Raw genomic sequence first — 13,554 nt, forward strand, 5'->3', positions numbered from 1 at the left:
AATCTCACATTGAGTTTTTTATGTGCCAATCAACTTTGATTCTTTACATACTTATTGGTTTGTTGGGAGCATATAACATCTAGGGGACCCCCTTGAGATTGAAAAATTATCAATCCAAACTGAGAGGCATAGTCGTGGTAAGGCTAGATGGCCTCTAATTATTAGGTAGGTCCATTGATGCAGATTTGCATGATAGCACTCTAAAACCTTCATTTTAAGTTTATGCAGGACCTTGACAGACCTTAATGGAGATAATATAGCATGTTCTCACAGCTGTTACAGTTTGGGTTTTCCACAACTAATGGTGCACTCTATGCCTTCAATATTGCCCCCACTGTGGTGTAATTCAACCTCAAATAATATTTGGTTTGGTTCTATTATGCCTTATCTCTAGTTCTTAGAATCTATTGGCTCAATAGTTGTTAGACGTGTTGTAATGTTTGGTTTGCATGACACTTATTTCGATTTTAGATTCACCTCAGGCACATATCTTTTCAGTTTTGTCATTTTTCACTCATTGTTATATTGTTGGAGGCATCTGATCTCAACAATCATTAATATAGGTAAGAAAGTATCCTTGTTGTTGACTGCTTAGGGGCAACAACTCACACTGAGTTTTCTGTGTGCCAATAAACTTTGATTTTTTACAAATTTATGGGTTTGTTGGTAGCATACAACACCTAGGAGACCCCCTTGAGACTGGAAAATTACCAGTCCAAATAGAGAGGTGTAGTCATGGTAAGGCTAGATGGCCTATAATTATTAGGCATGTCCATTGATGCATATTTGCATGATAGCACTCTGAAACCTCCACTTTAAGTTTATGCAAGATTTTGACAGACCTTAACAGAGATAATATAGCATGTTCTCATAGCTATTACAGTCTGGATTTTCCACACCTAATGGCGCATTATATGCCTTCAATGTTGCCCCCACTATCGTGTAATTCAACCTCAAATAATATTTGGTTTGGTTCTATTATGCCTTATCTCTGGTTCTTAGAATCTATTGGCTCAATAGTTGTTAGATGTGTTGCGATGTTTGGTTTTCTTGATACTTATTTTGATTTCAGATTCACCTCAGGGACATATCTTTTCAGTTTGGTCCTTCTTCGCTCATTGTTATATTGTTGGAGGCATATGCTCTCAACGATCATTAATATAGGTAAGAATTTATCCTTGTTGTTGACTGCTTAGGGGCAACAACTCACACTGAGTTTTCCTTGTGCCAATCAACTTTGATCCTTTATAGACTTACTAGTTTTAATGGCAGCATACAATACCTAGGGGACCCCTTTGACACTAGAAAATTACCAGTCCAAACAGAGAGGCATAGTCGTGGTAAGGCTAGATGGCCTATACATTTTAGGCATGTCCATTGATGCAGATTTGCATGATAGCACTCTGAAACCTTCACTTTAAGTTTATGCAATACCTTGATAGACCTTAACGGAAATGGAGATAATATAACATGGTCTCACAATTATTACAGTTTGGTTTTTCCACACCTAGTGTTGCACTATATGCCTTCAATGTTTTCCCCTTGCATGTAGAAGCTCAACATGGTCCATAAATCAATTGAACAAAAGTGCGATTTGTCAGTTTCTGGTCCAAAATATCCAACTTATGCTATTTCAGTTCTTCTCTAATTGGAATAGTTAGTCCTCTAATTCCTTGTAGTTCTGCTCCTATGACCTTGTAGTTATCTCACCTTAATTTGATATTTTAATAATTAAAAGAGAATTTCTAACCCAGTGGGTCTATTCATTTAGAAATGCTTCTCTAACCAGACAATGAATCTACTTGATATCATAATTTTCTCTTTGAAAGGATATTCTTTGTTATTATAGTAGTTTCATATTGAATTGCAGGGGTCAGATTTGAGGTTATAGTGGCATTGAAATTGTTTTCTAAATCGGTGGGTCTATTATTCATATAGAAATTCTTCTCGATCTTGTGATCTATTTAACAATTGATATTGGTTGTAATGGCTTTAATTTACCTTTGTTTCTCAACAAAAATAACATTATTCATTATTCAACAAAAATGGTAGCATTATTCAAGAAAAACATACATGTATGTCTCCAGCAATTTATGAATAGAATGAATGTAACACTTTGCACACTCTGTTTGTATGTCTATAGCAGTTGATGAATAGAATGAATGTAACAGTGTGCATACACTCCATTTGTATGTTTCCAACAGCTTCTGAATAGAATGAATGTAAAAGTGTATGAACACTTTCATTGTATGTCTCCAATAGTTGATGAGTAGAATGAATGTTTGAAATGAAAATCAATAAGAGTTGATGTTTTATAGTTTTTTCATATAGAATTTAATTGGTAGGGAAGATTGGCATGGATTGGCATCTCCCAAATTCAAATGTGGTTTGGATTGATTTGTACATGATCAAATGGTTGATAATCTTTGATGGTTGATCCTTGTGCTTTCCTGTTTTTAATTCCTGAAATGAAAATGTTGGTGTATTTAATACTTGAATTTAAAGAGTTGGTGTCATTTATTGCATTCTTTGAACTAATTCCTTAATTGAATGTTGTCATTTATTGTCTTCAATAGGTTGAATGGTTAAACACACATGTACATATGGCTGACACACATTTCATCTATTCTTGTGCATGTATTGGGATGTGTTGCTCTAATGGAAATCAGTAGGTGATTGTTTGATGGGATAGGTGTACTCCTGAATAGAATTCAATGGAATGTTTTGTAGTGCATTTTGACTTATTTGGTAATTCAGAGCGGGAAGTACTTCAGACATTATGTCTTGTCAACTTGTGATGTTAAAGTTTGGTATTTGACAATTGTTGGTCCAATCAACATGTGGGCCCATTTTAGACTAAATTATATAACTTATATAACTTAATATAAATTATTTATGTGCATTTTTTTATGTTTATAAATATTTTTTGATAGATGTGTGAGACCAATACTATAACTAGTATTAATCCTTGCACAACAATAGAAAGCTCTCGAATAATAAGTATTTAGTATAAGTTAAAATTATATAAAAATTTTGCCCTTCTATTGAAAACTAAAACAAAACATTTAGTTGTTAACTTTGCTTTGTGACTTAACTTTGATCTATTTTTATTATTTGCAATTTACATAAGTTTAGTGTACTAATTGTTAACTTTGCTTTGCCAATGACTTTATTCTATCTTTATTATTTGCAATTTAAGTAAGTTTAATGTATTCTATTTTTTATTATTTGCAATTTGCTTAATGTATTCTATTTCTTAGTTGAATTATTATGTTTATTTGTTTTATTATTTATGTGGTTTTGGATAAACAATGATAAAGTGTTATGTTAAAATATTTTTTAATATAAAATTATTGTTTTAATTTTTTATATATTAAATATAATAAAATATAATCTTACCAAATTTAAAAATAAATAAATAAATTAAAAATTATTGCTAAATTAAAATGTAATAAATTTTAATTCATTATGTTTTAATTATAATAAACGATAATGATTTACATTTATCAAAATTAAAATGATAATTAAAAAAAAAACCTATTCAAATAAATACTAATTTGTTTTTAAATTAAATTAATAAACATGATCCAAATGTATGAAAAACGAAAAATAAAATATTAGTAATGTGTCTAATTTCTGTATCCTCTGTTCCGTCTCCTCCGCATATTCTTCTCCCAGAAATATTCAATAAAAGAGCATTCAAAAACGTGCTTTCTAATTCACCCCAGCATGATTGTAATTCATGATTCAGCTGTGTTTAATTCAGTAGACAAGGTAACATTAGATTATTAATGAAAGTACAAGAATGAGTAATTAAAAAAAAACATAACAGTGCACCATAGACAAAGGTAATTGATAAAAATGACATGCCAAGTGAATTAAAACTAAATACAATAATATATATATATATATATATATATATATATATTTATTCAAAAATAGTTTAATTGATTTATTTTCAGATTATCAAATTATAATTTAAAATTAATGAGTATGGAATTTAAAATGAATTAATTAGTATTATAATTATTATTTTATAAAGTTAGTGTTATGTGAATTTCTGTAACATTCCCAGTAGTTTTTTATATAAATTGTTGTTTTTTTGTTACTGGGTAAAATTTGGTAATTTTGTTAGATAAAGCTAATGAAAGAAGGTCAAAATTAAATATATAGTTATTAATATATTTTAATTTTTAAAATATTAGATTCCTTAGAGAAAAAAGAGGAAAAGACTTCAATAAAAGAGAATCTTTGGTTTCCACAGAATAAGAGAGTTTTTCCCCTCCCCAACGAAATTAAGAAAGAAAATCTCAAATGGAAAAGGCAGGTAACCTAGGGAGGAAAGAGGGGAGAAGGAAAAGAATAGACAAGACGTTGTAAAGAAGAAGACATTCTGTTGTGGGGTCTTCTTAAGCTGGTAATAACCAGTGAAAACCCTTGCAAACCAGGCTGCCGAGTGGCCTTGAGGCTCTGGAAGGGATATTGTTTGAACTATTCTAGAAACCGAAAGGCTCGGGGGGAGGTCTGGATGTTATTGCCAGCCTCATAGGTCGGGAGGTCTAAAGATGTCTCTTTTGGTCTTGTTCTCTGGCAGAGTTAATCAACAGATAAGTATAATATTATCAGGACTACACCATTGATGCGGAAATGCTATCTATAAGAAATTGGTAACTTTGAATAGCCAACAGGTCTCGATTGGTTTCATTTTTTTCTAAAACTGAACTTTAATCTTATGTGTTGATTAAATTAGTGTGTATAGAAAAAAAACCCTGTAAGAATTTTTCAAGTATTGAATGTCAGTATAATTACCATTATTTATAATCTATGAAGCAGACTGATAACAATTCCGTGTCGTATAATTAGTTAAGAATTGTGAAGGTCAAGTAGAACGGACACAAACCCTAACTGGGTACTACAGAAGGTATATAAACCCTGGTGCCAAACAGGAGGGGATCATTTTTAATAGTTAGGGTATGAATGGACAAACTTCAGTAGTTCTCAATTGGGAACCCTGGTGTAAAGATGGTCATAGGGTGGGATAGGTTAGTTCCCTTGCAACCCGAAGGCTGCTAGGGAGTAGTCTGTCTCCAAGAAAGAAATAGAAATTATGTGGTTGAAGCCGCACCCCCAAACAGCTATGAATAATAAAATTCCTGGGCCATGAGAATACAAGACTCAATAGCCAAATATATCAACAGACAGTAGTTTTGTTCAGTCGAGAAATATATAAACATATCTTGAGGTATAAACCCATAGCAAGACAGTAGCTCTATTCAAGAGAGAGATATAAACATATCTGGAGGTATAAACCCATAGCAAGATAACAGTGGGATTTCATAAAAAGAAAATCCATGCACATAACCCAACTCATATTAAGAACCTTAGAAGAGAACAACAAAATAGTTTAGATGCCAATGACAAAGTTTAACCCATATAACAGACACGACAAGAATTACAGCTTGGTCATGGAAGGAAAATAATGTAATAACACTTGCAGGAAGGAAACGAATTATTGTTAAATTATCATTTGAGATACAAGTTCCAGAAGCGACTAAATTACCTGCTGAGTCATTTTAGGTCCAAATACCGAGTGCACTGGAGATAAAAACCTTAATTCCGAAATCGGGTTTGTCGACCAGACACCAGTTACAATCTCTGGAATTCGAAATAAAGACCCCAATGCTAAATGTAACCCTAGGTACAAGATTGTAAATATGCTAAGACGATTATAGACTTCATTTAATAAGTTGTCGAGAAAAAACCTGGAGAAAAGTGTCAAAACAAAACATCACTTCATAAGTTCGTGAGATGAATTCTAGCAATGAAATGAAGGTTAACTCTAAAGCCAAGTGCCATACTTTCAAAGAAATGGAGAATGGTAAGAGCAGTGACTTCTACGGAGTCGAAATAAATGAGAATATTGAGCAATTATAAAAGACCTAGCAAACTATGTTACCAGAAACGAGAAACGGGAAACGGAACGGGAAACGAGAACGGTACGAGAAACGAGGTTTGGAGGTTTCGCATATAAGAAACGAGGAGAGAGAAAAACACCATATTAAAGGTGAACAATATAAACAAAGCATTAATCATAAACCTGTAATGTTTCTGCTCATGAAATTGTAAAAAAACAATTGTAAATACTAATTTAGTTTTAAGAAGGAAGTGATAATTTTGTAGATCAAAAAATTTAGCCATCATTAATTCCAAGAAAATAGAAAACATTGATAAGAATAAGAGATTTGAAATATAAATAATTAAATTTGTTCTTTTGAATATATATGTATCTCTAAAGTCACTTCCAACAATTCATATCAAAATGCAAGTAAACCTAATAATCTAGATTTTGAAGCTCATTTTCTGGAATAGTTGTTGAGCTTGAGCCAATTCCAAAAGAATTATTTTGGTCAATAGACTTCATGGTATCATCAAGCATGTCTTCAGCATTGTCTTGTAGCACCTCAAGTGGAAGCTTATCATTTTTGTCATCTTGTGAACCACCATAATCCCACATTCTCGTGGGTCCAGTTTTGTATTCTAGTTGTTGTCGAGATAACAAACGTAGATTTGAGTGTACAAACACCAAATCTTGTGCCATTTTTGTGCCTAGGCGATTCCTCTTCGTTGAATGGATGAAAACATATTCACTCCAATTTCTTTCACATGCAGAGGAACTAGTCACCTGTATAATAAAATTAAAATTATGTTAGTCATAGTCAATCAATAAATCTTATAAGATAAATAATCCAAAATGAGCTTTAGAATTAATTGTTTAAACACTAAATCAATACATTAAAGGTATTTGTTATTAAGAATACCTGTGAAAGCAAACAGATAGCCAAACGATGAAGCAAGGGGTTCCCTGTACCATATTGTATCCAGAAGTCGATGGGTCCAAGTTGTTGTCTGTTGTATGCACAATCTTCATTTGCAAAGTGGTCTTCTGATCTCAAATACTTTCCTAGCTCAAACCGTAAAGCAGTGCGATCCTGACGATCGTAACACCTACTTATAAAAGTGTTCCAGTTTTGCATAACCTCTACATCTGACGATGGTTTCTTATGAAACCATTTAGGATTGAGTAAAAATGCAATTGAATGAAGAGGGCTATGAAGCATTTTCCACCTTGTCAGACTAAGTTCCCACACTTCATTTCTGGTGTCTTTGTCAATCCTAGAATTTTCATCTTCCATTATGTCATGAATCTTCTCTCTCATTTGATCCATGCTCTCAAAGACATCCCCTAAGCATGGTTGATCACTATCAAATATGCGAAGGGTGGAAACAATAGGTGTAATAAGGGTGACAATATCCTCCACTCTCCTCCAAAAATTCTCTGAAGAAAGACCAATAATGATGTCCTCAACTTTTAAGCCATCCCCAGTATGAGAACCCTTCCACCTTTGCCAATCCATTGATACCACCATCTCTCTCAAAGATTGATGCATTTTAATAAGGCGTTGAAGCATAATGAAAGCAGATGCAAATTTAGTCTCGGCACATCGAAGAAGCTGAAGTTTTGCATATTTCCTATAAATTGCTATGGATGCTGCATGATTAATAATAAAGTGTTGTAGCATCTTTGCTTCAGTTATAGTTTTATCAACCCATGCAATGTTATTAATATCTTTCAGGAGCAAATTCAAGCAATGCACAGAGCAAGGAGTCCAAAAAATTGTTGGATATTCATCCTCAATCAACCCATCAGCAAGGATATTGTTTGAGGCACTATCTGTAACAATTTGGACCACGTTTTCTCTACCAACCTCCTCTATTGCCTCTTTGAGGTGACCTGTTAGATATGGACCATCTTTTGTCTTTCCTGTAGTATCATAGGATTTTAAAAACAAAACTCCTTTTGGGCTCGAAACCAAAATATTGATAAGGGGACGATGGTTAACATCTGTCCAACCATCTGAGACAATGGAGACCCCAGATTCCTTCCAACTATCTCTAATGTCTTGAAGTCTAGCTTCAACCCGAGTCCTCTCTTCAGATAACACGGTTGTCCTCATCTTTTCATAACTAGGAGGCTTGTAACCTTTAGGAGCATTGCTAACTAGATCCCTTACCATTTCTTTCCAATAAGGAGACCTACAAACATTAAAAGATATGCCATTTGCAAAAAAAAATCGTCCAATGGATGCATCGAGATTTCCCCTTCCTTTTACATCCCATAAGTTTTGAAGGTGAGAAACAGAAACTTGATGTTGAGAATAAGAGTGTGGACCACCAATTGTCAATCCACTAGGATTGTTGTTAGCTTGAACTAAACCTTCAACAATATGTCTAAGCTTTTCAAGTTCATTAAATTGCTTAATTAGAGAAGCTTTTTCTGTTTTAGGTACACTGTCACATAAAGCTGATTGTTCTTTTTTCCCCATTCCAAGTAAATGCCATCGAACTCTTCCTACATTCCCCGTTTTTTGTTTTTTACAATAAGGGCACAACCAAACCTTTGAACCAGATGATCCACTTGATCCTCCACTATAAGATTGAGTGCATTTCACAGCTGCCCATAACCTTGCCTCAAAGGCTTTTTTTGCTTCTTGATATTCTTTGCTTTGGATTTTTTTGGATGCCTCTATGGAAGATTTCTGTTGGGAAAGGGGCGGTCTACTTTGTGACATTGGTGAACTTTCTTCCATTGCAATGAGAAATGAGTGAAATAAAAAATAAATGATTCTCCTCTGCAACCAATTTTAATCTGCACAATTTATATTTGAAAATTAGTTACAGAAAATAAAATTAAAAAATTGACACCTAATTAGAAAAATATAATTAACTAAAAATTTGAAGAGAAAATCAAAGAAAATTTTGGAAAACTTAAACAAAATAAAATTATTTATCTTTTTTCAAATTTTCAAACATCTAAATCACCTTACTTCGAGCATTGGAGGGACTAGCTCGAGAGAAAAGGACTAGCTCCTGATCTCATTCATTTTACAAAATCCCATGATACATGGCTTCAGTGATATTTTAATAACTTATAACTACTTGTTCCATAACTCTCTCTCTCTCTCTAAATATATGTGTGTGTGGGGCTATGCACTAGCAATAATTAGGTATGTTGATTGGTAACATTGAGTTCTCCTATTGATTTTTCCTTTTTACTCAAATACGAGTTGGATATTATATTAAAATAATAGATATTATATAATTTCAAAGTAAAATTCCTAATAATAATTCTCATCACTTTATTTAATTATATTTATTTTAAGTTTTCCAAATTAAAAATCTATTTACAAAACTTCTAAATCTTCACAACATTTGTGAAAATTTTTCAAATATAAAATACCATTAAAAAAAACGTAATTGGAAAAAATCTCTAACCTAGTGGAATTTTAAGCATAGCCAAAAAAGTGTTGGGGCAAAATGGTCAACAATAGCCCACAATCTTATAAATAAATTATTTGGTAATTGTGACTATTGATCTTTACTAACTATGATTGATTGAGCTGCTTAGAGTAAGCTTTCACGATTTTGGTCTTCGACTTAATGGATGCAATCTACAGTTTTTTCATTAACTTCTCACTCAGTTACAAAGAATGAATCCGCCATAGTAAGGTTTGATAATTTTGGTTAATTTTCACTGCCTTACGATTAACGGATCACAATGCAATCCATATTTTGCTTTATATTTTATTTATTGTAAATATAGTAATATTTTTCCCAAAAATTGTGAAAAGACATATTCAGTGACACTTCCAAACAACAATAACAATTTTTTTTACATCTAATATACAAGTAAAAATAAATATGAAACATCACACAAATCCCAATCTTAAAAAAAAAAACTATCATAGAAAATTTACTTCATAATCAAAATTCCCCGTCAAATTTATATCAGGTATGGAGAAGTTCACTTGCAATCCTGTTCCGACTTAGATTTCTACGATTTTATTTCTATTTGTTTTCTGTCTCCCGGATAGCTTCTCCATTTTCCTATGTAAAGTCAGATTCGTTGACAATTTCCCATCAACTCCATACCTATTTACATCCTCAGCATTTCGGATTATCTCTGTACATGCTGGAATCTTTGAAGCTTATCTTGTAATTTCCTAAACAAACGTTCGTCTTTAGCCTCCTTGATGAATTATAAAGAAAAATTCGTGTTATTTGCATGCTTTTATGTGTGAAACTATGTTTGATCTCCAAGTTGAAGGGTTCATTGAAATAATTCATTCTTGTTAAAAATGAATTACATTTCGCAGATTCTCCTGCCAAAAGAGCAACCTTAATACCTTCCATTCTTCTTCAACTGTAATATAATGCTCTTCCAGAGGATCTGTCTCTTATATTTCACTTAAATTGGAAAAAATTTAAGCAGTTTTTTTTTTCAATGTATTGAACCTTCAAGCATTTTATCTAATTTATATAAATAAATTCGATTCTATAGAAATTTATGTGATTTTTCGGATCTTTTTGCATTTCGGTTTACAGAAAACCAATTGAGGAATGTTAACGATTAAATTTTCCAAGAAATTTCTCTGTATCAAGTTTCATTTTAACAGATGTTCTTTTGCATTTTAATTGTGAAGCAGCAGATTGACAAAATGAATGATCTTTTCTCGAGATCCTTCAAAAACTATGCGAATCTTAAGGAGGATTCCAGAAAGGATTTAGAGGCGGGGTATGATGTGGAAATGGTAGGCATTAACGAAGAAAAAAACCTAGGACAATTCTTTGAGGAAGTTGAGGATGTGAAAAATGATATGGAATCGGTGGAAGGACTGTCAAGGAAGCTGCAAGCTTCACATGAAGAAAGCAAAACCATCCACAACGCGAAAACCATAAAGAATTTGAGAGACACGATGGATAAAGATGTGGAAGCAGTATTAAAAAAATCTAAGTTGATTAAAGGGAAGCTTGAAGCTCTTGATAAGGCCAATATTGCAAGCAGGAGACTACCAGGCTCAGACCTAATGCTCTTGGAGTTTTCTTTCGTTTGTTCCCTGTTTCCCGGATATTGCCAAGCTCGGTACAGTGAATGCCCTGTTCTGTCTATTTCCGTTTCGATTTTTTAGCTAGATCTCACTTTTAGTTTCAAAACTACCTACACTGCAGGTTGGAAACAAGGATCATGAATGAAAATTAAGGTACTTATCAAAACCTCTCTGGAATGGGCATCACCATGCAAAGTTCAAACGGCTGGTTGAAATCCAACCTGTTAATGGATAACAGTTCCAATGCTTATCCATTGTTCCGCCCCTTTCTAAGCAGTATAAGCAAATATGCCATAATTTTATCGCACTCTCAAGTTGAATTAAATAAACCGAGATACAGAGCATGACCCGGCGTATATTTAAGATCACTGATATTGCAAATAGTTTTAACATCACGCATGACATCTCATTAAAAAAAACCAGAGATTGAAGTTCTTAGGCAGTACCTTTTGACAATAGAACTGACAATGCTGTTGAAGATAACTCAACGGGGGCCTGAAGCTGCTTGGCTCTGATCTGTGCCTTGCTTGTGCCTGGCTTGCATCTGAGTAATGATGGGTTCGCTCTGGTCTTCTGCTTAAATCCTTGACAACTGGTGTTTTTCTTTGACAGCTCTCTCTGTTCTCTCAAAAATACAACAGTTTTTTCTTCAGCTGTCGCTCACAATAAGCTGGAGTGCTTAGGCTTAATTTCCAGAAAACTAATAGTCCACTGCAGCAGACTAACAGTGAACTGCGAATTAAACTGGATTCAACCCTCTGTATCCAAAAAACTAACAATCAATTGCTAATTAAACTCCATTTAACCGACGGTTTGAAAAAATTACATTTAACCCGAGTTCGAAAAAATAAATTTAACTGCAAGTCTATCTGGAAACGGTGAGAAGAAACGGTTTCGTTTCGCGGGAAACTGTTTCTTGCCCGTGGAAACGAAAACGGCCGTTGCAGACGGCGTTTCTAGCTGGGTTGCGTTTCGGTGAAGGTTTCGGCCAGAAACAGCGGATAACGTCCCGTTTCTGGTAACTAGGCTAGCAAACTCATGCAAGAACCCGTTTGAACCCTAATTGACGGGGTATCCTCACCCGGTTCGTTACCAAGAATTGTGCACCAGCTATAGACCCGTCATCAGTAACAATGACGAGAATTAGAGAAAGCTAGAAAAAAAGAAGAGGGTTTAGCAAAACCTTACTATTCAAAGTAATCATATTGAACAACAAAAAGGACAAACAGATAGTTACCTTCTTGAGAACCTAGAGATGACATTGTCACTACGAACCCAAAAACCCCAACTCGTTACCACCCTTCCAAGACACCTATGTAAGTCAGTATGAGCTAGAGAGGAATGATAATTTCAGGAAAAGGAAGAGCAACACAAAACCCTCACTAAATTGGACCGGGATGGGTGGTTAACCTGAATAATAGTAGGGTGAAGTGAACCAGAGCATTGAGGCAGAACAACTGTAAAGCCAAATTTCAGCGAGAAAAATCGCAGTGTCAGGAGGAGCTGGGAGTGGGATGGTTTTCATCAACCTCTTTCCCACAAACCACATCGTCTGATTCAAACCCTAACCTATGAATAGTGAGGATTGTTCCACCTAGAGCACTCCATATGCCTCGAATTTGTTGTACAGATCCCCTCGGGAGAGTTCTTAACCCCATGCAAGTTAACCATGACCGGAGATAATGAACTGGGGTACCAAATGAAGTTAATTCCCACTACATCAAAACTTGTTTCAGGTATCAAAGGAAGACTTATGACCTTATGACCTTGCAAACTCTGAAGTTTAAAAGTTTCAATTTGTAGCAACAAACAATATACAATATATATTAACACTAGCCACATCCAAGAGGTGTTAGCCATGGATCACCTGTGACTATGTTGATCATCACTTGGGGTGTATTTTATACCAAACAGAGGTTTCCAATAATATCAATATGACTATATATATATATATATAGATAATTTTGGATGTGCAGGTATTAATGGTAATGTTATTTTTGTAAGTCCTTTTGTTTATTTTTTTAGTTGTTTTGACATTTTTATCTATGGTAAATGGTGTGAAGTATCGAGTGCAATAAGTGGTATCGGAGCCTAGGTTTCAATACTGAGGCCTATTCAAGCATTTAATTAAAAATTACATAAATGTTGTGAACAGAGAGAGAGAGAGAGAGAGGAGGCATAAAGCAGAGAGGAGATGGAGGTACACCTACCTCAAGAGCCAATCCTGAGATGTGGATACAATTGGATGCATGTAAGAAAAAACCCACTGTCATGCTTCTGGAAACCATTCAATAGTTAAGGACTGAAATGGCCAGTCTGTGTGAAGATAATGAAAGATTGATGTGTGATCAAGACAAGATATTAAAAAGTATTTCTAATCACCAGAATCTTTGGAACTTTGTACCCAACTCTGGTGATAATGACAGAGACGAGGAACATATGCAGAGGGGTGAAAATGTTCATGATGGGAGCCATTGATCAAGTGCTTTGTATTTAGCTCAAAAATCAAAGTTCTCAAAATGGCTCGAAACCTGAATGATTGTGTCTGTCTCGGAAAAATGATCCTAACGCAACTCGTTTTGCTGAAAACCAAGTTGGTATGAGAAAT

General features: G+C 34.0%; 1 long non-coding RNA gene across 1 annotated transcript; it reads right to left on the bottom strand.

The window, feature by feature from the left end:
- Positions 1-5,388: 5,388 nt before the first annotated feature.
- On the bottom strand, positions 5,389-12,629 carry LOC149190445 (uncharacterized). Its single transcript, XR_016256492.1, has 3 exons — positions 12,184-12,629; positions 12,028-12,099; positions 5,389-5,762 (listed from the first exon to the last, which is right to left on the bottom strand). It is a non-coding gene; the product is annotated as an uncharacterized LOC149190445 (long non-coding RNA).
- Positions 12,630-13,554: the final 925 nt, after the last annotated feature.

This window comes from Pinus tabuliformis, chromosome 3_1 (assembly GCF_031772625.1).
Source record: "Pinus tabuliformis cultivar Carrire ecotype Pingquan chromosome 3_1, CPIR1, whole genome shotgun sequence".
Taxonomy (NCBI): domain Eukaryota; kingdom Viridiplantae; phylum Streptophyta; class Pinopsida; order Pinales; family Pinaceae; genus Pinus; species Pinus tabuliformis.